The sequence below is a fragment of the Lynx rufus genome, unplaced genomic scaffold (genome assembly GCF_022079265.1).
Source record: "Lynx rufus isolate CCGP_SWC_20201006 ecotype Redwood Valley unplaced genomic scaffold, mLynRuf1.p SCAF_9, whole genome shotgun sequence".
Classification (NCBI taxonomy): domain Eukaryota; kingdom Metazoa; phylum Chordata; class Mammalia; order Carnivora; family Felidae; genus Lynx; species Lynx rufus.
Genome location: NW_025814897.1, coordinates 6,362,741 through 6,390,329, shown reverse-complemented (window position 1 = coordinate 6,390,329; position 27,589 = coordinate 6,362,741). Strand labels below are relative to the sequence as shown.

Genomic DNA, 27,589 nt, shown 5'->3' with positions numbered 1-27,589 from the left:
CACATCCCTCTCACGCAGCCACACAACCAGTGTCACAGGTTGTGAAAGAGAAATGCCCACTTCCATCACGGAGTGAAATTTATACACTGCTTCTTTACCTGTTTGTAATTTCTAGGCCAGGAGTCCTGATAATTATTTATTAAGAATATATTTTAGCTCTTTTCCTAATGGGCCCAGACACCCACAAGTATTTCATTAAAAGGCCGGCTTGCTGTGCTATAGCACTGTATATTTTTTTGCTCTGCTATCTACATACTGTATATTTTTTCAAGCCAGATCATTAGATCAAACAGTATTTTGACAGGTATAATTTATTTTGTAATTAGATCATAAACCTAAGGCAGAGATTTCAGAGATGGGAATGCCAGTGGTGCCTTTTACTTTGGAAGCCTCGTTTTGATGACAGACGCCACATCTAGCTTGTTTCTGCGAGAAAGGACCAGATCAGCAAAGCTTCCATAGGATGACTGTTCTTCACCATCAGCTGTTGCCAGGGGCTCACTTTTGGAACGTTTGGACCCGTTGAAGTCCCTAAATCGTAAAGTTGATGCAAAAACTCCTGACGGTCCAGGGAGAATGAACATAATTAAATATTTTGGGAGAATGTTCGTAAGTTCATTTGGCATGTCTACCCTGAAAAGGAAGAAGTTAAGAAATGGATCTTTAAATGCTTTTTAAGTCCACCAGTGGCTGGTTTAGGAGAAAAGAAAGGAAGTTCTGTTCCTACTCTTTGAGAATTACAGCCACACCCTCTCCACGATCCGAACTCTATATTCAGGGGCTTTATAATTCTGCTTGTTCTTTTTCCCTCCTGGCCTAAATCGTCAAAATGAGAAGCTTAATTTTAGGTAGGGGAGTCTTTCGCTTTTTTTCTTCATAACGCTAGACTTTGTTTTCTTTTTTTTTTTTTAAATTTTTTTTTAACGTTTATTTATTTTTGAGACAGGGAGAGACAGAGCATGAACAGGGGAGGGTCAGAGAGAGGGAGACACAGAATCTGAAGCAGGCTCCAGGCTCTGAGCTGTCAGCACAGAGCCCCATGCGGGGCTAGAACTCACAGACCGCAAGATCATGACCTGAGCCGAAGTCGGCCGCTCAACCGACTGAGCCACCCAGGCGCCCCTAGACTTTGTTTTCTTACTTGTGATGGAAGATTCTCAACTTACTACTGAAAGGATCTACTACCTTTTGTAGGAACAGCCACAAAATTCTCAAGACTACTGGAAGAAAATCCAGATTAAAACTAGCCCCTGTTTTAATAGCCACATGCATAGACAGCAGTTTTTGTGTTTGATCCCGTTGTTTCTTTTTTTAATCACAGCATTTTGAGAGTGTTCCAGAAGGACTTACTGTGGCTTCCTAACTAACATCAATGTGTTGCACAAGCACTGGGAAAAGCTGATTTAATAATAAGAACTACTTACACGTTTCATTTCCAATATTTTCTATTACAACCATTTATTGGTATGCTCTAGAGTGAAGTTTATGGTTGAGGTCACAGCGGTGTTTTTCCACAAGCCAATTAGGGTCGCTTTTATTATTTCACATTCATTCCCTAGCTTGAACCAGAATAGCCATCCAAAGTAAGTTATTCAAAATGGATCATATCTCTAACACCAGATAAAAGAGAGCTCCTGGAGCCAAAGCATAAGAGACTGTTAAAGACTGAGAACAAACTGAGGGTTGATGGGGGGTGGGAGGGAGGGGCGGGAGGGTGATGGGTATTGAGGAGGGCACCTTTTGGGATGAGCACTGGGTGTTGTATGGAAACCAATTTGTCAATAAACTTCATATAAAAAAATATATATATATATAAAACAAAAAAAAAAAAACAAAAACAAAAAAAAAAAAAAAAAAGAGAGCTCCTGTCTTGTGGTGCTTTGTTAGAGGAATCTACTCAGCAGGGATGGGACCGTTGAAGCAGGAGAATCGCCTAGAACCACGTAGCCCCGGCCTGCGGGCTGAGGGGGTGTGGGTACCTGTGGTGCAACACTACGCCATCATCTTAAGTTTGTGACTGACGTCTTCTTTTGGAATAATAAGAGAAAAGTGGCTTATTTTGAACAGTTTCAATGAGTTTGCTAGTGAAAGTTAATTCTTGCTTGAAGAAATCCTGTAATAAATAAGAAGTACACTACTGGTGAGGAAGGACACATAAAATAATCACAGTTCTTGATTCAAACCATAGTTGCCTAAACAAAACACTTTTCATCTGAATGGCCGTAGAGAACAACAAACCGCTCAATGTGTCCAACATTTCATTCATTTTCTAAAACGATGTTTGAAAAATTTTAGAAAAGGGGCGCCTGGGTGGCTCAGTCGGTTAAGCGTCCGACTTCAGCTCAGGTCATGATCTCACAGTTCCTGAGTTCAAGCCCCGCGTCGGGCTCTGTGCTGACAGCTCGGAACCTGGAGCCTGTTTCAGATTCTGTGTCTCCCTCTCTCTGACCCTCCCCTGTTCATGCTCTGTCTCTCTCTGTTTCAAAAATAAATAAACATTAAAAAAAATTTTATAAAAAAATATTCTATTGAGGTTCCTAACTAGGGCTACTGGCAATCAATTGGGAATTAACTTGTCAATAGAGGTTTGGCCTAGTAAATGGGCCTCTCTCTACAATGAGCTTCCTAGTAGCAAGAGAAACTGGAGTAGACTTGATGCGTGGACTGGTAATAGTAAATCACAAAGAAACTATTTGTGGGCCCTTAGAAGAACAAGAATAATTCCCCGCCTTGAACAGCGGTGAGACCCAGTGCTCCGTCTGGCAGGTGGGTCCCCTGGTCTTTTCCATCATTATTTATCTGAAGAGATAACACTGCCTTTGAAAAGTAGTGGGTATAAACTTATCATGGATTGGCACTATTTCAAATTCTATTGCTACAGCAAAGGGCACTGTTTTTACTTTCCAGGGAAATTTTATCTGAGGGCGTAGAGACCAAGAGCGTACGGAGGGATAACTAAAACAATACTGGGGCGCCTGGGTGGCTCAGTCGATTAAGCGGCCGATTTCTGCTCAGGTCATGATCTCGCGGTTTGTGAGTTCGAGCCCCGTGTCGGGTTCTGTGCTGACGGCTGGGAGCCTGGAGCCTGCTTCGGATTCTGTGTCTCCCTCTCTCTCTGCCCCTCCCCCGCTCATGCTCTGTCTCTCTCTGTCTCAAAAATAAATTAAATATTTAAAAAAATGAAAACAATAAATAATGGCTTATCCTTTTTTCATTTCAAAGAAAAGGAGGCATGGGCTTATCTTGATTTATTGATGACTCACTACTCTATAAAAATTTGATGCTTAAATACATACATTTTATAAAACTTATTTATTTTTTTTATAAAACTTATTTTTAAGATTCAGATTTTTTGTTTTTCTGTTTGGAGAATACTTACATTGACTTATTTATAAGGCAATCAACAAACACATTATACTTTGACATTTAAAAAGCATTTTTAAAAAGCAACTAAAAAGACTATTTAAACATAATCTCAAATATAAACTTTTATTGTAGATAAAAATATTTTAAAGAGAATGAAAAGTAAATCTGTAAATAAAAGAAAGTCATCATCCATAATAGGCCTCAAAATGTTCTAGAGGGGAGAAGGAGTGGGCCTGTTACTGTTATGGATTCACTGCATAAGAGAATTTTTAAAAATGTGTAGTAACCGTCAGGAGCAGGGTAGAGGATGTTCTCAGTATTATGAATAAATTAATTTCTGTTGAGTTAAAGACCTAGAGTAGTTGCAGGAAAGAGATTGGAAATGAATCGGTGGGGGGAAAAATGACAGATGGTCACTGAAAGGTAGTTTACAGATACAAAACGAGAAGACAGGCTGTGAAGGACAGGACAGGGCGTGGCAGGGGGAAGAAGGGAATGTGAGTCAAGAGCTTAGTTTCACTGCAAATCACATGCCATCCCTGTCCACAAAGAACTTCCAGTCTGGTAAGGAAAATGACCATAAAAACAAGAACAGTGTGACAGTCCTCTCCAAGAAATCGCCCAGAGTGTTAGTTAGAGAGGCAAAGGAGAGAAAGTACCTTCCTCTGAGACTGGATGGGGAAAGCCCACCCCTGCTGACCTGATCATCCTAATAAGGAGGCAAAAACAAGGGGGAACATGAGGGCGCCCCCCCCCCACTTCGGAACAAAAGACAAACATACAAGAGTTAAGGAAGTGAAATTCAAACTGACACTGAGTATCCCTGAGCTTCATGAAAGTGAAGTGGCCCAAGGGGTGGCCTTGAAAATCTCACCCACAGGAAACTGCCTAGAACACCTTTCAGGCTAACATATTTCAACAAGGGTGTGGAAACAGTTTGTCGTTGCTGTTTCGTTTAGCGCAGGGAAGAAAACAATTTAAAATATGTGTATGTGTAGGTGCACATGTGTGTGTGCTTGTGTGTGCACGTCATATGCGTGCGTGCATATTTACGTTCATACGTATACGGTAACGTGCACGCGTGTCGGCGATCACAGTCCTTCTTACTTGTGACTTCTGTGTCCATGGGCCTAGCACATTCTCCCCAGCAAGTGGTAGGTTCCTTTAGAGCAGAGGCCACCTCGTGTTTCCTGTCATATCCCCCACATTGCCTCACCACAGGCACACATGAGGACTCTGCAGAAACGATGAGAAACAGCTTTGAGGTCAGGCGGGCCTCGTTCAAATATCTGTGTGCCCCTGGATGAGGTGCTTCACCTTGCGAAGCCTTCTTGCCCTGCTCTGTACTATGGGATAGTGATTCGTACTTAATTACAATTGTAATAAAGAGAAAGTAAGAATTAAAAACGTGGTACGGTACTGGAATTATTAGCAGTATGTGCTCACTAAATGCATCAGTGGACGGAGATACTAATCAAGTGTGAATGACGTAAAAAACCAATTTACAGTATTTTTTGCTAATTGGGAGCCTTTACCTACCTAATGACGGCAGCAAAATACTCTTTGTTCCCCTCAGTTGCTTTACAGTCAGGACTTGGGTGTAACTTTTATTTCTCAAAAGTTCTCCCAAGAAGGTGGGAGTGTGACAAATACATTCTTTCCCTGTCTTCCGCCCAAGGAAGGAAGAAGGTACACAGTGAAGTCCACAGCCAAGAAAGTGAGACCCTGAGGCTGGGATAGTTGGAAGCAATCGTTTATATGGGGTGACTTAAAAGATTCCCTTGGGGCGCCTGGGTGGCTCAGCATCTGACTCTGGATTTCGGCTCAGGTCATGATCCCACAGTTGCTGAGACTGGGCACCACATCGGGCTCTGTGCTGGCAGCATGGAGCCTGCTTGGGATTCTCTCTCTTCCTCTCTTTCTGCCCCTCCTCCCCTCAAAGTAAATAAGCTTAAAAGATTCCCTTTATTAGAAAATTTCAAAATTAATACTGTTCTGATTACTGTAAAAACCATAATTTCAGTAAGCCATCCCTGTTAGTAAAATATGTAAACTAAACCCTAAGCCTCAGTTCTGTTTGGGGCTCAAAAAGTGCCCCCTCTTTTTCTGATCACACATAAACACACTTTCTTCTCCATTTTATCTTTGTATTTTTTTGATGCAGGCCATGGCTAAAAGTCACTGAGTGACCACGGGCTACTTATCCATTACCCTGTATCTACTCTTACTTTAATTTAAAATACACCCTTCAGCTTGCTATACTAATCCTGGAGCATTTATTTCTAATACATAGTATTTTTTTAATCAAATATTTTCTCCACTCTGTATTGCTCTAAGTGGTACACCATTAATAGATCCGATTGCAGCAGTGAGCTAGAAATAGCGGAGTTGGGTACCATGTAACTTATATGTGGATTAAAATCCATTTTTTCCACAGCTCGGTTTAGGATTAACCTCATTTCTTCTGGAGCTATAGCTGAAGTGTTTCATTCTAGAACAACTCAGAGGTTGACAGATTAACCACTCTCTGTGGGCTTTTATTTTTTTTTTTTTTAAATTTTTTTTTTCAACGTTTATTCATTTTTGGGACAGAGAGAGACAGAGCATGAATGGGGGAGGGGCAGAGAGAGAGGGAGACACAGCATCGGAAACAGGCTCCAGGCTCCGAGCCATCAGCCCAGAGCCCGACGCGGGGCTCGAACTCACGGACCGCGAGATCGTGACCTGGCTGAAGTCGGACGCTTAACCGACTGCGCCACCCAGGCGCCCCTCTGTGGGCTTTTAAATAATGCTGAATTCTTCTCAGAATCAGTTCCTTATTCTGCATAATGTATTGCTGAGCTCAGGAATAAATGCCTAATTTGTTCAGGCTATGCTTACATAACCTCTTTGGTTCAAGTGAAAAGATTGTCAAAATTGCACCACATCTGTGGGAGGGGACTACAGTGGGGAGAAAAGGCAATCTAAATGACCCGGTAGGGTTTGCAATTCAGGGTTATTACTCCTTGCCCTGTTGCCCTTCCAGATTCCATAAACACCAACGTATAATGAATACACACACATTATAACTTACTAAGAAGCATTAAAAACACAAACGAAGGTCAGAAGCAACGATCAACTAAGGACGGCAGTGATCGAGTTTCCTTTTATGACTTCAAAACCAAAGGTCAATGGAAATCCTCAAGTTTCTTTCTTGATACGTAATCTGTTACCCTAGCTTCAGTGTCATATAAATAATTGATATCAAGTAATATGTATAAAATATGTGTCCCGTTAAAAGAGAAGAATTTATATCAGAACACCTAAGTGACTGGGACGTGCCAGTTCTGTTATTCTTGGCACTGGCCTGTGTGAAGTTACAGCAGATTCTTACCACGCCACATCTCAATCTCAAACACTAATTGTAAAATACTCCAGTCTCTTCTAAACCCAGTGTTGCAGCTATTCAGCTTAAAACTAACAGAAACAAGTGCTACCATTTCTCCCGAAATGGCTGGTTTTGAGGCTGCTCAAGTTTTTCTAAAGTAAGAGCCTGAAGAGGAAATCCTACTAGTACTGTAAGTCTTGCCACAGACGTCATCACTGTCATCTCCCCCTTTTCAAAAGGAGCTCCTGACCTCTCAGCTCCGTGTAACCCGAAAGCTTTCTACAACGAAAAGACACCTTGTTTACATTCGGGAGGGATTCCTAAATACCAATTTTTCGTGAATGTGTAAACAGGTGGGTTAATTCCCATGGCAGCCAAAACCATGTCAGGTCAGTGCTCTGCTGGCCAACGTCCTAGTGCTTTTTCAAGTACTGTCCTTTTGCACAGCTGAGATACACAGGCTGAGGACTATTCTGTACAGTCAGTCGAAACCTAATGCCTGTAAATGGTTTAATAGTGACCTCCTGAGAGCTTTCATACTTCTAAGACCCCACCAAAACAGTGAGTTGCACACAAAGGGATGTAGGTGTTCCAGACACAGTGATGCAACCAAAATCAGTGAGGAAAAGAAAATCGCAAATGGCAGCCACTGAAAGAAACCATTTTCTCAAAGAAGTAAGCCCACCAGGGGCCGGAAAGTGTAATAGAGGTAGCCCATCTTGGGGAAAAGAAACTCAATCTTCTGGGAAGTGTGTACTGCTTTCTAACTTCGGGGGCCAGAATAACTTTGGAGACTATTTTGTCATATTTTAATAAGATGTAAAATTTCTCTGGGAATTTCATTAGATTGTGAATGGCAGTTAAATACTCGTAAAAATAATTATAATCATAGGTCCAGCCAAACGGCTTTCAAAACAAAACAGTATCACCTCACAACGCACCAGCATAAATGTTACTCTATACAGCACAATCTTGAGGGAACCAATGGTTAATGTAGATTTCAGAGGCATCAGGAGTCAGGAGGAACAAAAGCTTAGAATATTTTTTTTTTTAACCAAAAAGGAACATTTGAAAATGCCCGCATGGATGGCCAGCCAACCAAAATTTAAACTAAGGGAAATTTAAAATTACTTTTTCTCAGGAAAATAATTCTATACAAATTATATTGACTACTTGGCTACTAATCCCTCAAACGTCATCCTAAATGCTTTAGAGACACGTGGCATCCGGGTCGTCCAAAGCACACCTGCCCCAGGCTTTGACGCCTGTGCTGGCTTACAGTCTTGTGTCACGTCCTGCTGCTAAGTGCTCCGTCGTATCGGCTTGCAGACGGGGTAGCCGAGGAACCTGTGACCAAATTATTCTTAGCCAAAATACAATACTGTTTGATGCAATCCTAAGAGACCTGGATATAGGATCCCAAATGGTGAACAGGAATATTATCCTAATTGGGAAGGAAGTTTCTCCATTTTAGAGAGCTCAACCAGGGAACCATAAATACTTACCGCAGGAAGTGCTTCATTGTGCCGGTTTTGATTGGGTGTTATCCACACTGTCCTCAAGGAGCTGCTTCCGAATTTGCCTTTGTCAGCGTGTCAGCTGTGGGAACAAATTTAATATATTTACTATTAATGGAGCTGGAAATCCCAAACCTGAGATTTCTGCTTACCATAGTAAGCAGACAGAAAGCACCCAGAACGTTATCAACTGAACTGCTCACATAGCATCCAGTTTGGTGGATGGAGATCATAGCCAAAGGCTTTTACTTTGTAATGACATAATTAGCCTTTCATTGTAAGTCACTTGATGGGGAAATAATTAGTTTCATAAACAGTCTCTTCAATAGTAAGATTTTTCTCTATTTTGGGTATTGTTCCTGTATTTTTAAAATTTATCTTATTTTTACTTCTTTTTTTTTAAGTAGGCTCCACGCTCAATGTGGGACTTGAACTCACAACCCTGAGTTGGGTGCTCTACTGACTGAGCCAGCCAGGTGTCCCTGTTCCTATATTCTGAAGAACAGTATTTGTAAGAAAAATAGAAATGAAGAATCATATTATCCTAATTTTTTTAGAATCATATTATCCATAATTATCCTAATTTCCAGATATTTGGTAATCTTAAATCTGGCAACCTCAGCCTTCCAGAAGTACAACTTGAAAATAATTAGAAGCAACTGGTAATGTCTTTAAGCTAAAAATCAGATGTTAAAGAGCCACGCCCTCCAAATAAATGAATCCTATGTCCCCGGCCCTGTTCTGCCTTTTTTTTTTTTTTTTTTTTTTTTTTTTGCACTGTGAACGAAACCGTGAGATTTTCTATTTGTCTAGCCATTTCCAGTTTCCAGTTTGCTTTCACAAAGTCTGCAGAGTATTGGTTTTCTTCCCCCCACAAGGAGGAAGCGCAGTTTCAAGTCAGGATGAGACAGAAAGGTACAGACCAGATAAGAGAGTGGCTGGAAGCCACAGAGAGAAGAGACGAGCGGAGCCCCAGCTGCCCCGGCCAGGCAGGCGAGGAGCTGAGTGTACAGATGGTGGCTGAGGGCGGAGACACAACGACCGGCCCGGACAGTCTGGGAATGTGGGCAGCTCAGACCGAAGAAGAGCCAGGGTTTTCTTTAATACATATGCTTCTGTAGCTGTTCCATGAATGCTTGAAAAAAAAGTGTCTGCACATCAGCTTAAGATTGTGGTTGCTTCTGGGAAGGGAGGGCAGGGTTTAGGACTGGGGAAAAGGCCACTGGGGGAAAATGACCTTCAACTTCAAGTGTCTTATTTCTTAACATAGATCTGAGGTAAAACAAAGCAGAAAAACATTGGCTTATTTTGGGTGGTGGGAGGATACATTAGTCTTTGTGCTTTTTGTGGTTTCTAAAAATGGATCCAGTTTTTCTGAAAAATTGTTAGTACTTACCCAGAGCACAGATCATGGGTGTGCATATAGTCTACAATAAAGGGAACCAGGGCTCCTTGGAGAAATGGCTGATTCTAGGGCTGGGGTAAGGAATATTCAAGATGAGCCTGAAATGTCTTGTGCCAGAAAGTAAGGGAGTGCTCAAAAGAAATCGAGGATATATCAAATAAACACAGGAGCCAACTGAAAAGCTCCCAATGGCCAAAGCTGGAACCACTTAAGTAACAAAATATTGGATTATTGCCCAAAGTATAAAATAAATACCCATGATTGCACACTGATATAAAGGACTGAATAAATAAGTTGGGGAGAATATGTAAATCTCTTGCACCAACGGATTCCAAATAATTTGTGTAGATCCTCTGCCCTCAAGGAGGTGGAGCCTGTCAACCCCTTAAATGTAGGCGGGCCACAGTGACTCCCTGAGTACAAAATGTAAAGTTGGGGGGGGTGGGAGGGAATCAGTAACTTTGCACTAGAGAAACCTGACAAACACTACCTCAGCTAGGTGAGCAAGGTTAACATGGTGACAAGTCATGTTGACACTACGTACCCTCAATATGATGCAACGAAAATGGCACTTTACCTCTGTGGTCTTCCTCCTCCAAACTTACAACCTGGTCTAATCATGCTAGAAACATCAAATTCTTACTGAGGGATACTCCACAAAATACCCAACTAATACTCATCATAACTCCCAAGATCACCAAAAAGAAGGAAAGTCTGAGAGACTGTCATGGCCAAGGGGTACCGAAGGAGGCATGGCTAAGTATAATGTGGTATCCTGGATGGAATCTTGAAACAGAAAAAGGACATTAGGTTAAAAACTAAAGAAAGTGGGGGCACCTGGCTGGCTCAGACAGAAAAGCGTGTTATTCTTGATCTCAGGGTTGTGAGGTTGATCCCCATGTTGGGTGTAGAGATTACTAAAAGGTGAATAAACGTAGGGGCTCCTAGCTGGCCCAGTCAGTTACGCTCTGACTTTTGCTGAGGTCGTGGTCTCATTGGTTTGTGAGTCAGTGAGTTTGAGCCCTGCGTCGGGCTCTGCACTGGTGGTGTGAGCCTGCTTGGGATTCTCTCCCTCACCCTCTCTCTCTCTCTCTCTGCCCCTTCCCCACTTGCACTCCCTCTCTTTCAAAATAAATAAATAACCTAAAAAAAAAAAAAAAAAAACCAAGGCATTAAGAAGGCTATGTTCTCTTCTGGAAGCTCTAGGAGAGAATCTGTCCCCTTGCCTTTAAAAAAAAAAAAAAAAAAGAATAAACTTAAAAAAAAAATAAAAAAACTAAGGAAATCTGAATAGCATGGCTTTAGTTAATAATTAGGTATTAATACCGGTTCATTAGTTGTGACAAATGGATCATACTAATGTAAGATGTTAACAATAGGGAATACTGGGTGCCAGTATAAGGGAACTCTGTACTATCCTCGTAACTTTTCTATAAATCTAATACTATACTAAAACTTAAACAATATTAGTGCCAACTCCGCTCTAGACACAGAGTTAGGTACTAAGGATATAGGTGAACATGTGGGGCATGGGTTCCATCTTCCAGCCCCAATGGCCCTGAGGGAGGCAGAAGAGAAGACAATATAGAGAAACAAATAGGTACTTAACCACAATATTACAAGCAGAAATAGGTGCTGTGTTCGTGAGTATGAGAGATATGTACCTTAGATGGAGGGGTCAGGGGTTCTCCAGACAACACATGCAACACATGCAAAGTCCCAGAAGCAAGAGAATACACAATGTGTAGATGGGAATGTTCTATATGACCTGGTTGTGCTCGGTGAGAGGGACAGGTAAAAAGGGATGACAAGATACAGAAAGGCAAGAAAGTCTGAAATCATCGAAGGCTTTGTAAGCAATTTTGAAGACATTCAAACCTTATCCCATGAGCAGTGGTGAACTATTGAAAGTTTTCAAACTGAGATGTGACACAATCAGACTTCTAGTTAAAAAAAAAATAGTATGGGAATAAATTAGATTGTGGTAGAATTATAGATAGGGGCACCATTTAGAGGGTTGTTGTTAACATTAAAGATAATAATGGTAGGATAAGGCAATGGACAGAGACAGAAATGTGATGATATTTGAGCGATATTTAGGAGGTAAAATCAAGAGGACTTTTGTTAATTTACTGATTAGGGAATATTAGTGAAAGAAAAGGAGTCATCAAACATTATGCCTATCTCTATGCGTAGAGAGTAGACTCACTAAGAGAAGAATTCTGGAGATGCAGATCTGAGGGTCTGGGTGTATTTATGGTTCTTTGGGGCATTTTGAACTTGCAGGGTCAAGTGGTAGTGTGGATATATGTGGATCTGAAAGTCAAGAGAGAAATCCTGGTTGGAGACAAAGATTTGGGCTTCCTCAGCATATAGATGGTAATTAAAACCACAACCCAAAAGGAAATAGTAAATAAATACTATATACAACATCTGTTTCTTATAACAATAGTTCTTTGTCATTAAGGTAATATATTAGGATGGTCATACTACTAAAGAAATAAAGAATGAAATACATTTCAGAAAGATTTTGTGAAAATAAAAATATATCCTTAAATGGTTTAATTTCAGTTATCTAGCAAACTGGTTTATCTAAAAAAATGTCATAAGGATGTGGGATAAGTGAAATATTATAATAATTCAGCTTCCTGTTCTCTACATAAGTCTTCCTGAATTTATCCATTTAAAAAAAAACCCTTTTGAATTTTTATGTGCTAGCATCATGCTGGGTTAATACAATCTAGTTTAATGCTACAAGGGTGATTTACCACATAAGGGAAAATTTGCAAATATGGCAGCATGCGCATGCTGGTTAAGAGCACAAGTTTTGGAGACAGAGTTCATCTCTGGGATCTACCACTAACTAAGTGACTTTAGACGATTTGTTTAACCTCTCCAGGGTTTAGTTTTCACCCTCTTAAGTGGGGCAAGAAATTAATAACTACCTTGTATGGGTGTACTAAGGATTGAATGAACCAAAGCATATAAGGTGCTTAGCACAGTGACAGGTATATAACATGCACTCAATGAGTTGGTACTCATTACTATTAATATTTTACTTATTATTTATCAAATTCTATTAAATACTAATAAATTAAATATTTATTAAATTATCTTCTAAAATAAAAGGTCATTTTGTCAAGTGAAGAATCACTGAAGGGACTTTTTAAATTTTATTTATTTTTTATATTAAATATAATTATCAAATTGGTTTCCATACAACACCCAGTGCTCATCCCAACAGGTGCCCTCCTCAATGCCCATCACCCACTTTTCCCTCTCCCTCACCTCCCATCAACCCTCAGTTTGTTCTCAGTGTTTAAGAGTCTCTTATGGTTTGCCTCCCTCCCTCTCTTTAACTTTTTTCCCCCTTCCCCTCCCCCATGGTCTCCTGTTAAGTTTCTCAGGATCCACATGAGTGAAACCATATGGTATCTGTCTTTCTCTGCCTGACTTATTTCACTTAGCATAATACCTTCCAGTTCTATCCATGTTGCTGCAAATGGCCAGATTTCATTCTTCCTCACAGCCAAGTAGTATTCCATTGTATATATAAAACACATCTTCTTTATCCATTCGTCAGCTGATGGACATTTAAGCTCTTTCCATAATTTGGCTACTGTTGAAAGTGGGGCTATAAACATTGGGGTACAAGTGCCCCTATGCATCAGCACTCCTGCATCCCTTGGGTAAATTCCTAGCAGTGCTATTGCTGGGTCATAGGGTAGGTCTATTTTTAATTTTTTGAGGAACCTCCACACTGTTTTCCAGAGCGGCTGCACCAATTTGCATTCCCACCCACAGTGCAAGAGGGTTCCCGTTTCTCCACATCCTTCCAGCATCTATAGTCTCCTGATTTGTTCATTTTAGCCACTCTGACTGGCGTGAGGTGGTATCTCAGTGTGGTTTTGATTTGTATTTCCCTGATGAGGAGTGACGTTGAGCATCTTTTCATGTGTCTGTTGGCCATCTGGATGTCTTCTTTAGAGAAGTGTCTATTCATGTTGAAGGGACTGTTTAGATAAATCCTGGCAAGTTGTGACCTGAACTGGGCCACCGACAGTGGTGGTAGAGAGAAGTGCACAGAAGTGGGAAATATTCAGAAGGTAGAATCAACTGGACTTACTGGTTGGATGGGAAAAGTGAAGGGATGGAAAAATAACAATTAGTTCCAATTATCTGTCCCCCAAACAGGAAACAAAGACAACGATTAGTTCTAATTATGTGTCCCCCAAAAAGGAAACACCAAAAATGGCTTTGAGTGGAAAGCTTGTGTAAATGCTGTTTAACTCACTGCTTGCTGTGTATTCATTCAATAACCTCGCTCAATGTTTCATCTAAAAAAAAATTACTGGTTACTTTATTTTTTTAAATCCAGCTTTGTTTTAAAGGAGGCACACTTGCCAATGGCCTATTTGCTGTTAACTAGACAATCTGTGCGAGTGGTAGGAGCGTGCAACAGATAGTTTGGCGTGCAAAGTATGATACTCTGAGCCACTGCGATTTAAGAAAATGTCTTTTGAGTTGCTTTTCCCTGAGTGGTTCTGAGTTAACCGATTCCTTTGTAGCCAAAGCAGCATTTTTTTCGAGCGCTGGACAGGGCCAGAGAGGTCAGGGAGACTTGGAGGCTGCGTCTGATGTGCACAGCGTTCTAACAAAACAGCAGCTCGGAGAGACTTCCCAAGTATTTTACACACATGCCTGTCGACCTTCACTCAATTAATGAAGGCGCTTGTCTTGTTTGTATCCGTCTCACTAATTGAAAAACACTGATACTCACTCTTCTGTTTAATTCAGATTTATTCAGGTATTACTAATGTAAAGTTTGCCCTGTTTTGGTCAGATGTGAGCTCCAATGGCACCTGTTTTCCCGAGTGCAAGGACAGTGTGGGGACTGCTCTGTGTGCCGTGTCTTCCCTGAAACTGCCTCTCGAGAGGGGCGTGTAACCAGGTGGACACCAGAATTACCTGCTGTATTTAAATCTCTCCTCCTGTAATGAGGTGATGTGCTCCGTGTTTCTTTCCCCTCTGGACTACATGCCCCTCTCGGGCCCCAGGGAAGCCCCAAGGCCTGATACAGTGCCTGGCACACTGGAGGCTCAGTATGGATTTGTTGGGATGAACCCTGCACCCTTCTAGAGAAATGCGTGTCTTTAACAGCACTATTCCATAACAGCACTCATAAACGAAAAATGTCGCCACTGGAAGAAAAAGAAAACCCCTTAGATTTTTTTTAAACCAAAATAAACAATATGACCATAATCCTGGGTCTCCTAATCTTCCGTTTACGTGCAGTGATTCGTCTCCACGAGTGTGAGGACACTGCCCTGACCCGCTCCGCAGGGAGGGATCGGATGACTGTGCCCCGTGCATCAAACACCTCCAGAGATCAGGTGACACTTGAGTGCTGTGTGTGGGCTTAGGTTCCTCTGTACTTTTATTTTCCAGCTGGGAAGAAAGGGACGGCAGGCGTGGTCTGCAGCTTTGAAAACTCATCGTCTCTTCTGGTATCAAAGAACCTGCTGCGGCCCCTTTGAGCGAAAAACCTCCTAGGGCTCTTTGTAGAGTACCTCGGGGTGACCCTGCCTGTTAGAAACCAACCTCTCTATTGAGTATCACAGGGACTGAATTAGACACTCAACTAGAGGGAACAGAAACACTTTCTTTAAAGTCATAATCCCTACATGAGACAAAAAAAGCGACATATGTAGCCTTCAAATTCTAACTGACTGAATCCCCTATAACAACCCAAAATGCTTGTGGACTCATATTTATGTGTAAATAAAAGACAATCCACAAAGTAAACAGTGCTCCACTCTCAATAATTTCCCTAATTTGGGGTCATCCTAGTTTTTTTTTTTTTTTTAAATGTTGTATGGAACACATTGAAGAAATAACATTTAATTTAAAAATGTAATGTCAGCGTAAAGTCTTGTGGCTGGCTCACATTTACCAAGTGCTTACCGTGCACCAGGCAGTATTCGAGGAGCTTTGTTTGTATCAGCTTACCTCACAGTCACTCTATGCAGTGAATAATAGTGTCTCCATTTTACAGTTGGGAAAGTGGAGGCACACAGAGGCGAAGCAGCTTTCCGTGGTCACACAGCTACTACTTACTGGCAGAGCTGGGATTCCCAACCCCGCAGCGTGGCTCCTGAGACGCTATTAATCACTCCCCTGTGCTGCCTCTGGAAACCACGGAGGGAAAATTCTGGACTGACTTAAGATTGAAAGAAATGAACAGCACATTCAATTCCAGCTAAAGTGCAGAGCTGGGGATAATCAAGGCCTGGATGTCCATCTGCACATGAAAACTTAGTGTTCCTCTGGGAGTGAGCTAGGGGACTCTTGAATATAAGGGTCACTCCTGCACTAAAAACCACCCTGTTTCCTTTCCTGAGGCAAATACACTGCAGATCTGAAAGTTTCCCAATGAGAACCTTTTATGGGAAGTTACACAACAGAGCCCCAAAGGGTGGGTTTTATAGTCTTTCCTGAGACCACATTTCCAAGGACATCTGAATCCTTGGTAGTATAATTCTGAAGTAACTAGCAGTAAAAGTACCCTTCCCCTCAAAGTCAACCTAGTGCTCCCTTGGGGAAAATCCAATGAAATGCAAGCTCGGGCCAGACTGCCATTGCTGTGGTGATTTCACTCTCCCCAAATTATTCTTTGAGTTATTGATCAGTGAGACACGGTCCTCAAATCAGCATTTTCTCTTGGTTTGCTTTCGGTCTACCTCTGTATGTTTTAGTTTCCACCTTGCAGATGAAAATATTTGTTTACTGTTTTGTCTGTTTGTTTTTTGCTGCACATAAAAATCTGTGTAATGGTTGGTAAAATATTCCACATCTACGCAGGAGGTATATATACTAACTTGAACGAGTTTTCTTGATGTCACTGAAAAACAAAATAAGTTCCATTCCCCTTTAGAGTTCCCTAACTGCTTCTTGTTGTTTTCTTTTCACGCTACAACACAACTAAGGAGAAAAAAAATCAATGAAACGGGTCAATCTCAAAATATGTCATTATAATCAGGAGATGAAAACACATTCCACTACCCTTCCCCCCAACCCAGAGTGGATTTAAAAGACAAAGTTTTTTTTATCAGTAGTGAAAAAAAAGTCCATTTAGCATTGGAGGGAGGGGGGATATCCCCCACTTGAACCCTGCAGATGATAAGTTCAAGGTCAGCGGTATGGAAATCATTTGCCACTGATTTAATTTCCTCACTTTGAGCTTTTCTTCTCATTTCAGATGAGAGAAGAAAACAATGGCACATTGGACGGTAAGGTCCAGAAATACTAAGTTTTGTAGTTTTCTCCCCTAAAAATACGATTGATCAAAAGCCACTTTGGGTATCAGAAGAAAGCCTGAGGTTAATTTGGTTCAATTCCGTTTATTCTGTGTCCTTATTATATTATGTCACTTTACATATTTTCTAAAAGTAGTTGAGAAAGTTTTCCTGATGACAATAATAAACTCCAAGTAAATGATCTTAACCTATGGGGAAATTTCCATTTCCCTCTTGAATGGTCTCAGAGTGTGCTACTTGTGCTCTGCTGAAGTCCAATGAAATCACAGTGGTGACATCCCTCCATCAGTCAAGGAGAGATTTGGGACTCTGGCAGAAAGAGATACGGGCCCCTCTTTTCCACCCTTTCTTCCGCTTTGGCGGAAGACCTGTATGTCTAGGTGGGGAAGGTAAGCGGAGGAGAAGGGTTTGAAGCTCAGGTGGTTTTAAGATATAACCACTTCAGAATTGCTCCCAAACAGGCACGTCTCTGTGGGATCACAGGCAAGGGCAGTGAGGGCTGGGGATAAGGAGTGGCTGCTAAGCCACCTGCCGCGTGTGGGGCTGGGCTCTGGCTGAGCCCACCCACAAAACACGAGGACGTGGAGGTCAGTCTTCTTAAATCTGGTGGGCCAAGTATCAGACCCAAATGAGGTGAATAAATAGGTCTGAATTAGCAAGTTCAGGTAGTGGCTAAGTTTCCATCATGCTTCCTACTTGTCAAGTCCTAAGAAGCACTGTGTCAGTGCGAGGGAGCCCTAGACAGATGAGGGAGTCAGTCTTCGGAGGACAGAACATAGTCACCATGTGGAATAGGAAGGGAGGTGGGGGAGGGGGCGCGAGGATTGGCAGGGGAGGGAAGAGAAAGGAAAGAAAAATTTCTAAGGCTATTTTTGAGCCTTTGAAACATGTATAACGTGCAGTTTTTGACTTTATTACAGGTATGCAGATGAGAGAGAGCAAGCGACATGAAAATTCACCACCCTGGAAAAGTGACAAATCTTTCAGATTACATTTCACACATGCTGTCCAGCATGCCACGTTAGAGGTGTAACGCTCATGCATAAACATTCTCCCTGAGGCCACATCCCAGAACTTTCCTCCTCTATTGCTTAGCTTGAAAAGTGCTCTGCTGACACTCATGAAAATGACAACTAGGAAGGTTCTCTTTCCCCTTCTTCAGGAATAAAACACTCATCCAGGGTTTATTTTCGTGACTTCTAGCGACGGAGGGATCCACGGCCGCCTGCAAATACGTTGATGATCCGCTTTAAAGGTACAGTGATTTTGTGGCTTTCCCTGTGGTTGCCAACGTGTCTGCGCTGTTTTCGTGGAGGGAGCAAAGGGCGGGGAAAGCAGAACCGATAAAACTTGTCTTCCATCTTTAAAAGAATAAGGGCATTTCAAAGTCATACCTTCTAGGTATTAATTCATTTTTCCACAAAAATACTTGTGTGGATTTTGTAACATTCTCAATTCTTTATTTGAGTTTTAAAAGTTACATTAAAAAAAAATTTTTTTTAATTTTATTTATTTATCTTGAAAGAGTGAGTGTGAGTCAGGGAGGGGCAGAGAGAGAGGGAGAGAGAGAGAGAGAGAATGCAAGCAGGGGAGGGGCAGAGAGAGATCCCAAGCAGGCTCCACGCTGTCAGCACAGAGCCCGACACAGGGCTCAAACCCATGAACTGTGGGATCATGACCTGAGCTGAAATCAGGAATTGGATGCCCAACACACTGAGCCACCCAGATGCCCCTAAAAGTCAAATTTCTAAATAAAACCGCAATAAAAGAATGGTAACCTCATGACTACATAAAAATTAAATGGATATGATTTTGCCAATCTAGACTGATACTCTTTATTACATTTTCTCTTTCATATAATGATAATACAATGAGGACATATGTTAGAAACACTTGACAGGAAAATCCAAGTGAATTAGGGCATTTCCAGGGGCCTGGAGGCAAACAGGTATTGCGCCCCTAAGGCAGTCGCTGACCCCAGTCACTTATTAGGTTGGGCTGCAGCAACTATTCGTACTGTAAAAGAAATTAAAAAAAAAAAAGTAGTTTTAAACTTATTTTAGAGCTATGACTTAATATGCATGACGATAAACGTTTGCTGAGTACGTATTATTTTATTCTTCCTGGTGGTATCTCATCAGTGCCATAAAGGATAAGATGCGCCATTATGTCATATGTCCTTAAGGAAGGACAAAATGCTGCTAATTTGCTGCAGCCCGATTTCAGTGGCTTAGTGGGGAAAAAAGTCTTAGGATAGGTGAAATATAGTCAGACTGAAGTCACCTACTTATTTCCAAATTCCAGGCCATGATGTTTCTATTTTTTTTTTTTTAATTTTTTTTTCAACGTTTATTTATTTTGGGGACAGAGAGAGACAGAGCATGAACGGGGGAGGGGCAGAGAGAGAGGGAGACACAGAATATGAAGCAGGCTCCAGGCTCTGAGCCATCAGCCCAGAGCCTGACGCGGGGCTCGAACTCACGGACTGCGAGATCGTGACCTGGCTGAAGTCGGACGCTTAACCGACTGCGCCACCCAGGCGCCCCGGCCATGATGTTTCTGCAGAAGATTCCATTGGTTGGTGACAAAGAGCACGAATGGCCTGCAGCAAATCACACCAGAGGATTCTTATTCCCCAACTCAAACGTTTTTATTCAGCTTAAACCAGGCTAAGTAATTCCCAGAGCTGTTAGAGGTTGATTACATAGGAGCAACTCGCATCCTTCTTAACCCATCAGAGATGCTTCCAGCTGGTTACTGCATAGGCTCTGGGCTCTGGTTCCCTTCTCCTATCACAGCCCCTCCACGATACACACAGCACACACCGTTCACACACGTGAGCACACCTCATCTACAGCAAGAGTGAAGAAGTGAGTACGGAAATGCTTCATTGAAGGCAGAGCACCGTCTAGTCCAAGCTCCATTTCCTTGACTTTACCATAGTTGATATGCTTTCATGTGATGCTGCGGCCTGTTTTTGCCTTCCATGATCACCCCTTCTCCTGGTTCCACCCGTTTCACATTCTTCTGCCTTTTAAGTGTAAGTGTTCCCTAGTATTCCATTCTTGACCCCTTCCTTCCTCTTCACCTCTACAAGGTGACCTTGTCTTTTGGGACCTCAGTCAAATCCAACAAATCACTTGTCCAAGGCCAGACAGCCACAGTTGGTAGGAAAAGACCTCGGCTCTAACTGCTAGTCAACAAACGTGTTCACTTATCATGTTCAGTTCTTTCTAGACACCAGAGACACAAAATAAACAGGATACAGTCTTTGTCCTCCAGGCGTAGAAAATCTAGCAGATTTCACATATGGAGTCTAGGGCCTTTCTGAAGTCAGTGTAGAAGATCTGAGCTGTCTCAGGGGCACCAGGGCAACTCTGTTGGTTGAGCCTTCGACTCTTGATTCCAGCTCAGGTCACGATCTCCTAGCTCATGGGATCGAGCCCCACATCAGGATCTGAACTGATAGCATGGAGCCTGCTTGGGATTCTGTGTCTCCCTCTCTCTCTGCCCCTCTTCCCACTCTTTCTCTCTCTCTGTGTGTCAAAATAAATAAACATAAAAAAAAGAAGCTCTGAGCTGTCTCAAATGAAAATACATTTCAGCCACGTCAGACTAAACTGGACTATCCTCTTAGGCAAGCGTTCCTGACCAGTATGTCATTGTTATGGATTTTTCGTGGATGTGACGCAAAATTCTGATCAATGATATGAAATTCTCTTTTTTAGGGGGGAGTACATGTTATTTATAGTAGTGTGTGTGAGGTGGAATACTTTGCTAAGAAAGTGGTATGAGTAGGTTAAGACAGCATTAAGATTTACTGTGGGTTAGAGGCTCAGAGGAGCAACAAACAAGAATGGTCGTTATGGAAGTTCACACAGGCAGCATGAGGTCCTTACTAAGTAGGAATTGTCTCACTGCAATTATTGCTGCTGTAGTTAACAGTATTTTACATCTATAATCCCTTTTAACTTAAAGCTTCTGTCATGGCCTTCCATTTAAACATGGCAGAAAAAGGGGCACCTGAGTGGCTCAGTCGGCTGTGTGTCCAACTCCTGATTTCAACTCAGGTCATGATCCCAGAGTTATGGGAATGAGCCCTGCGTTGGGCTCAAAGCTGACTGTGGAGCCTGCTTGAGATTCATATTCTCTCTCTCTCCCCCTCCCTCCCCCTCTCCCCCACTCACACACTCTCTCTCTCAAAAAAAAATTTAGTAAGTAAACAAATAAACATGGCGCCCCCCCCCCAAATCCCACTGACATGAGAATAAAGAAATCAAAAAGGTGTAAATCCATAAGGCTAAGGGCAATAGGAGCGTACGTGAGATATCAGCAGATTTCTAGAGGCTGAAAGGATGAACAAATGGTAATTTACGTAGCCTAACTGATTAAGCCTGCAGTCAGGGAACTGATCCAAAGGCAGTACCATTGAGAATATGGACTCTTGGTCATATTCAGGAGTTAGTGATGCCCAGTTCCTCTAAAAGTGGTAGTGTAGAATGAAGCCAACACAGGAGGCTTGGTGGGCATTTTTCATAAGGAATAGGTAGAGCTCCTTCCCCATTCTTGGAAAGCAAGTATAACCGCGCTCCATTCTGTCAGAAGAGGTGAGATTTATTCTTAAAGAGGTTGAGCTAGAGAGGCTCTGAACTTCTGGACACAAGAAAATGAGATTGAACGGTCATCCTGACTAGAAGGAGCTAAATAAAAGTCTGCATGATAAATGTGAGATTTATCCAGGCTTCTTCTTCCACTCAACTCCCTGGTCAGAGGCAGCTATAATGCTTCTCCCCAGGCTACTGGGGATTTATCCCTCAGGAAATTACCCAACACACAGGTGGATCTCCCCCAGTGAAGCACCAGCCCCTCACTGGACTGCTGTGACACCATATGGCCAACAAGCCCCATGGAAAGCTTCCAGTCAGCATTTTAGTGCCTCAGTCTTAAATATGAATGGACAGCCAGGGATTATCAAAGAATTAGGGAACGTTTCTAACTTGATTGAATTATAGAGACTCAAAGAAAAGTGAAAAAAGGGGGAATTTGGAAGAAACAAACAATGCAAAGAGAAGAAAATAATCAATACATCATAATTAATTTTCATAGATATTAGAAAGATATTACACTCATGAAAGAGACACAAGAAACAATAAAAATTCACATTAAGAGAATAAGAAAATGTTCTTAGCATTTTTTTTTAAACAACAGAGATGGAAGTTGAGGAAATCTCCCAGATTTGAGGAAATCTGCTGAGAAGAAATTGACAAAAAAGATGAAAAATGGGATAAAAAGATTCAGTATTCAAACAACAGATATTCCAGAGAGAAATAAAAGTGAAAAAGTATGTGAAAAAATTATTGAAGAAATAATACAAGAAATTCCAAGAACTGAGGAACTGAATCTTCAATCAAAAGAGCCCAGAGGATACCCAGCTCCTTAAACAACAAAAGATGCTCACCAAAGCATATCAGTATGCACTTTTACAACATAAATGTATCCAGTGGGGGAATAAAAACAAACAGTTCACACACAAAGAGCTAAGAATCAGTGTCCAGTTTGTCAGTGGGAACATGGAAGCAAGAATAAAAATTCTGAGAAAAAAACTCTTTCCAGTTCAGATTTCTATACCCAGCCAAAATATTAGGGATGAGAAAAGAATGGAGTCAATTTCAGACACATAGGCCTTCCATGTACCTCCCCAGCATGCCTTTTAAGGAGTTTCTAAAGGAAACATTCTACCGAAATGAAGGTAGAGAACGAGAAAGACATTGGACCCAGCAATCAGATCCTATATTTGAGAAAGGGGAAAAGAATTCTCAGGATGATGGTGAATGGGGGCTTAACAAAGGCTGTCTCCATGAAAAATGAACTGACAGATTACTTGACAGATATTTATGTGATGTTTTAAGGGACAGGTATTACTTTGCTAAAAACAGAAACTTAAATTTAAAGATGACATACACTAGATGGTACTCCTAGCCTCCTGAGGTCCAGTGCCCTTAATCTCTGTGAATCCATACAGAAAGAAAGAAAGATGGGAGGGAGATAGAGAAAAAGAGAGAGAGAAAGAGAGAAAGAAAAGGAAGAAAAGAAAAAGAAACTAAGGCTTCAGAGGAACTAAGGAACCAGAAACTAAGGAACCAGAGAGCTGCCTGCAATAGGTGGGGGGATTCAAAAAGCCCATCCTCCTTCTAGAACAGTATCCGACTAGGGCAGAAGTTGCAGCTTGAGTGCTGGATGTGACATGGATGAAGACGCGCTGAAAACATTCAACAGGAAAGTCACGGAGTTTGTGTTAACAAATGCTGGCAGGGTTCAGTGTGGGTGTGCCCATCATCTAACAGCATGTCCGAGCCACTTGGACAGTGATTCTGGATCCTCCTTTTAGGGACGAAAACAGAAAAGGCGTAGATAGGACTTTTCTGAAGATTGCTTCGGAAATGGCAAGAACGGCAGTTCTAGTTCTCAACTAGAGAACACATTCATATAAAAGCTACAGAATGGAAAAATCGAGATCAACACTCTTCAGAGCTGCAGTATAACCTACCAGCATCATATTAATTTCTTAAAAAGAAATCAGTGGACACTAAAGTGGGCTTAATTTGTTTTTCTTTTTAAAAACCTCCAAAGAGGGGCGCCTGGGTGGCGCAGTCGGTTAAGCGTCCGACTTCAGCCAGGTCACGATCTCGCGGTCCGGGAGTTCGAGCCCCGCGTCAGGCTCTGGGCTGATGGCTCAGAGCCTGGAGCCTGTTTCCGATTCTGTGTCTCCCTCTCTCTCTGCCCCTCCCCCGTTCATGCTCTGTCTCTCTCTGTCCCAAAAATAAATAAACGTTGAAAAAAAAAATTTTTTTAATAAAAAAAAACAAAAAAACAAAAAACCTCCAAAGATAAAAACAGCTTAAAACCTAATTAATGAACACAAAATCTGTTATTAAGAAAAGATGCCACAAATTATAGCTATATTTTTCCAGAATATAATGTTATTGTGATTATGTGTTTTTGAAGAGTCATTGTATTTTATAGATACATACACAAATATTTACAAATGGTATGATATGTGTCTAGGATATGCTTCAAAAGAAAATGGGGTGGAAAGACAATAGGTTAGAAATCAAACAGTACTGGTCATGAGTATTAGGATCCATTATACTATTCTGTCTACTTCTGTATATATTTGACATTTTCCAACTAGAAACTTACCAAAAAAAGAAAAAAAAGGCACCATCAACAAAACTGAGAATCACTGTAAGCATATTAGGCATTTTTCTAGCCAAGCAGTGATGATTAACACCTGACTTTGTTCATATCAGAAGTTAGCGGTAAATCTATGACTCTTCAACAGCCTTGGGAGAGTACAACAAAAATAAACAGGAATTTGGCATCTAACCCATTTCCATGACTGACTTAGTTCTTGTAGAGACTTTATACCCTCGACTGTAGAGCCTCTGTATGGTGTTAGGCATTGCCATTTAAAAATATTTACCGAGCTTGTTTGTTAGTGGTTAAAAACAGTGTATACCAATGACATCTTGTATTTGTGAAATATGGTAGATGGGTTTAGGAGAAAAAGTGGCAATTAAAATATGACACATTCTAGCAGTGTTTCCTAATTTCATAAATGTTAAGGTGAAAAAAAATTGCCTCTTGGAATTTTCCCAAGAATCCTTTCTTTCTCTCTTTTTTAAATTGTGTTTATTTGTGTGTGTGTGTGTGTGAGAGAGAGAGAGAGAGAGAGGGAGAGAGAGAGAGAGACACAGAGCGTGAGTGGGTGGAGGGACAGAGAGGGAGGGAGACAGAATCCGAAGCAGGTTCCAAGCTCTGAGCTGTCAGCACAGAGCCCAGTGCAGGGCTCAAACTCATGAGATCATGACCGATTGAGCCACCCAGGTGCCCACCCCCAAGCATCCTTTCTTATCTCAACCCTTTGGCCCCATGCTAAATCAATCTTTAGAATCAGTAAACCCTCAAAATGATACCTGCCTCCATCTTCTCTGACAGTGGTGTCCCTGCCTCCTCCTGCTTGTCCCCATAGCACTGATTTGAAAATACCAGCTTCGTGTGCCTCTCCTCTCCAGTGCCAAGCAAGGTGCCTTATTCCAAAGTACTCGGAAAATGAACACACATTTCCATTAGTGTTTTTCAGAGTGCATCGCGTTCAGCAGGTCCTAGTGACCGACTGATACGCCAGCATAAGCACGGACTTGCACCCTCTGACAGTCAGGGCTTATTATCACAAGGGACAGAAACTAGCTCTGTCTGTTTAAGCAGAAAAGGAACTTATTCCGACGGTAACCCACCGAATCTCCAGGAGGGGTAGAGAACTAGGTTTAGAGGTTAGGTAGCCAAAAATAACTCTTGAAATGATGACACGGAGCTGGTCCAGTAAAGATACTTCTGATGCCACTGTGTCGAGACTCTGGAGCAGACACCGCTGTCCCCCAGCATTGGCCAAGGGGTGTTGCTGTCTGGAACAGCCGCCCCCAGGGCAGGGTCTGGGTCATGGGCCCAGGATGCAAGGATGATGTATCAGCATTTTAGCTCCTATGGTGGGGGGGCGGGCTCTGCCTCATAATGTAGGACAGCCCCCAACACGGGAAGGGGGTTCAGAAGGCAGTGTTCAAAAGGAATGAAAAGTGGGGCGCCTGGGTGGCGCAGTCGGTTAAGCGTCCGACTTCAGCCAGGTCACGATCTCGCGGTCCGTGGGTTCAAGCCCCGCGTCGGGCTCTGGGCTGATGGCTCGGAGCCTGGAGCCTGTTTCCGATTCTGTGTCTCCCTCTCTCTCTGCCCCTCCCCCGTTCATGCTCTGTCTCTCTCTGTCCCAAAAATAAATAAACGTTGAAAAAAAAAATTAAAAAAAAAAGAAAAGGAATGAAAAGTGTCCGCCCTACACTATAAACAAATACCTTTGAAAGCCAAAACACAGTGCGGAGTAGTGAGTACACAGAGAGAACAGGGGGGGCACATGCTCGCCTTCCGTCTCTGAGTTGATTAGGTGTGCTGTGCGATTTTATTTTAGAGCCTGGACACATGCCCATTGTATGGCTCTTCAGTATACATACCTTTTTGAACTAAGAATTTCAGTTCTGATCTTAGGTAATGAAAGAATACCTGTAAGTAGCCTTTTAAATTGAACCCGAGGTGGTCACAGAATGGAGGCACTTACTTTAAGTGATGATTGATTAATTACCTAGGGAATCATCATTAAGTAGAAAGAATAAGAATAGATATTATAAATCAACAAAAGGATGTATAATAGTTACATATTACATAAATAGTACCAGGCTGAATTAGACATTGGCAGATTCACGTAGAAGTGCCTGGGAGCTCAGTGTAAAGTGCATAATCAGATTTAGGAGGTGCTTTTGAGGTCATGGGTGCCAGCGTCCAGCCCAACAGAGAGAGTCCCTCTTATTACATCCCTGACAGGTGGCTCGCCATGCATCATTTTTTTTTTTTTACCGTTTATTTATTTTTGAGACAGAGAGAGACAGAGCATGAATGGGGGAGGGGCAGAGAGAGAGGGAGACACAGAATCGGAAGCAGGCTCCAGGCTCTGAGCCATCAGCCCAGAGCCCGATGCAGGGCTCGAACCCACGGACTGCGAGATCGTGACCTGAGCTGAAGTCGGACACTTAACCGACTGAGCCACCCAGGCGCCCCTCACCATGCATCATTTTGAGTATAGTGTGTTATATTGTGTGTTTCTGATACAGACTCTATTCATCTCTGAGTCTAACCAAAGATAGCGTTGATTTCTTTTGTATTGTTGGTTAATACTCAAGTGAACTAAAACTACTTTTTACAACCCAAACTGTTGTTAACTAGGACTGCCACTCCCATGTCCTTGGGCAACTGATTTTACATCCTAAATGAAGCCAACATCTGTTTTTCTTCTTTTTTAAAAATACTTTATTTTTAAATTTACATCCTAGTTCGTTAGCATGTAGTGCAACAATGATTTCAGGAGTAGATTCCCTAATGCCCCCTTACCCATTTAGCCCATCCCCACCCCCCCCACAACCCCTCCAGCAACCCTCTGTTTGTTCTCCATGTTTAAGAGTCTCTGACAACATCATTTCTTCTTAAGTACAGTCTTAGTTTCAGCCCTTGCTCTGGGCTCAGGGATATCAGATTTAATAGTGATTGTCATTCAGGGGCACCCAGGTGGCTCAGTCCGTTAAGCGTCCGACTTCAGCTCAGGTCATGATCTTGTGGTGTGTGAGTTCGAGCCCCACATCAGGCTCTGATGGCTCAGAGCCCGGAGCCTGCTTCGGATTCTGTGTCTCCCTCTCTCTCTGCCCCTCCCCCTGCTCATGCTCTCTCTCTCTCTCTTTCTCTTTCAAAAATTAAAAAAAAAAAAAAAAAAGATTGTCATTCAAACACACTAGTGCTTTGAGCTTTGCAACATCAGCTAACCTAATGTGCATATGGTCAAGTATACCTGAGTCATTGATAAAACGTTGACATGTCGGTGTCTGAGGCCAACAGAAACCATGTTGGCTTCCACGCCTGTGAACATTCTTTGGGTACAGCTGGTCAACCCAGCTATTAGACCACATCCTAGACCTTATTGCTGCCTCTCCCCCTCAAAGATGACTCCACAGCCCCATTTACAGAT

At 42.1% G+C, this 27,589-nt stretch overlaps 1 pseudogene; it reads left to right on the top strand.

Moving 5' to 3' along the window:
* The first annotated feature begins 9,152 nt into the window (after window positions 1-9,152).
* On the top strand, window positions 9,153-23,589 carry LOC124505052 (rRNA N6-adenosine-methyltransferase METTL5-like; annotated as a pseudogene).
* Window positions 23,590-27,589: the final 4,000 nt, after the last annotated feature.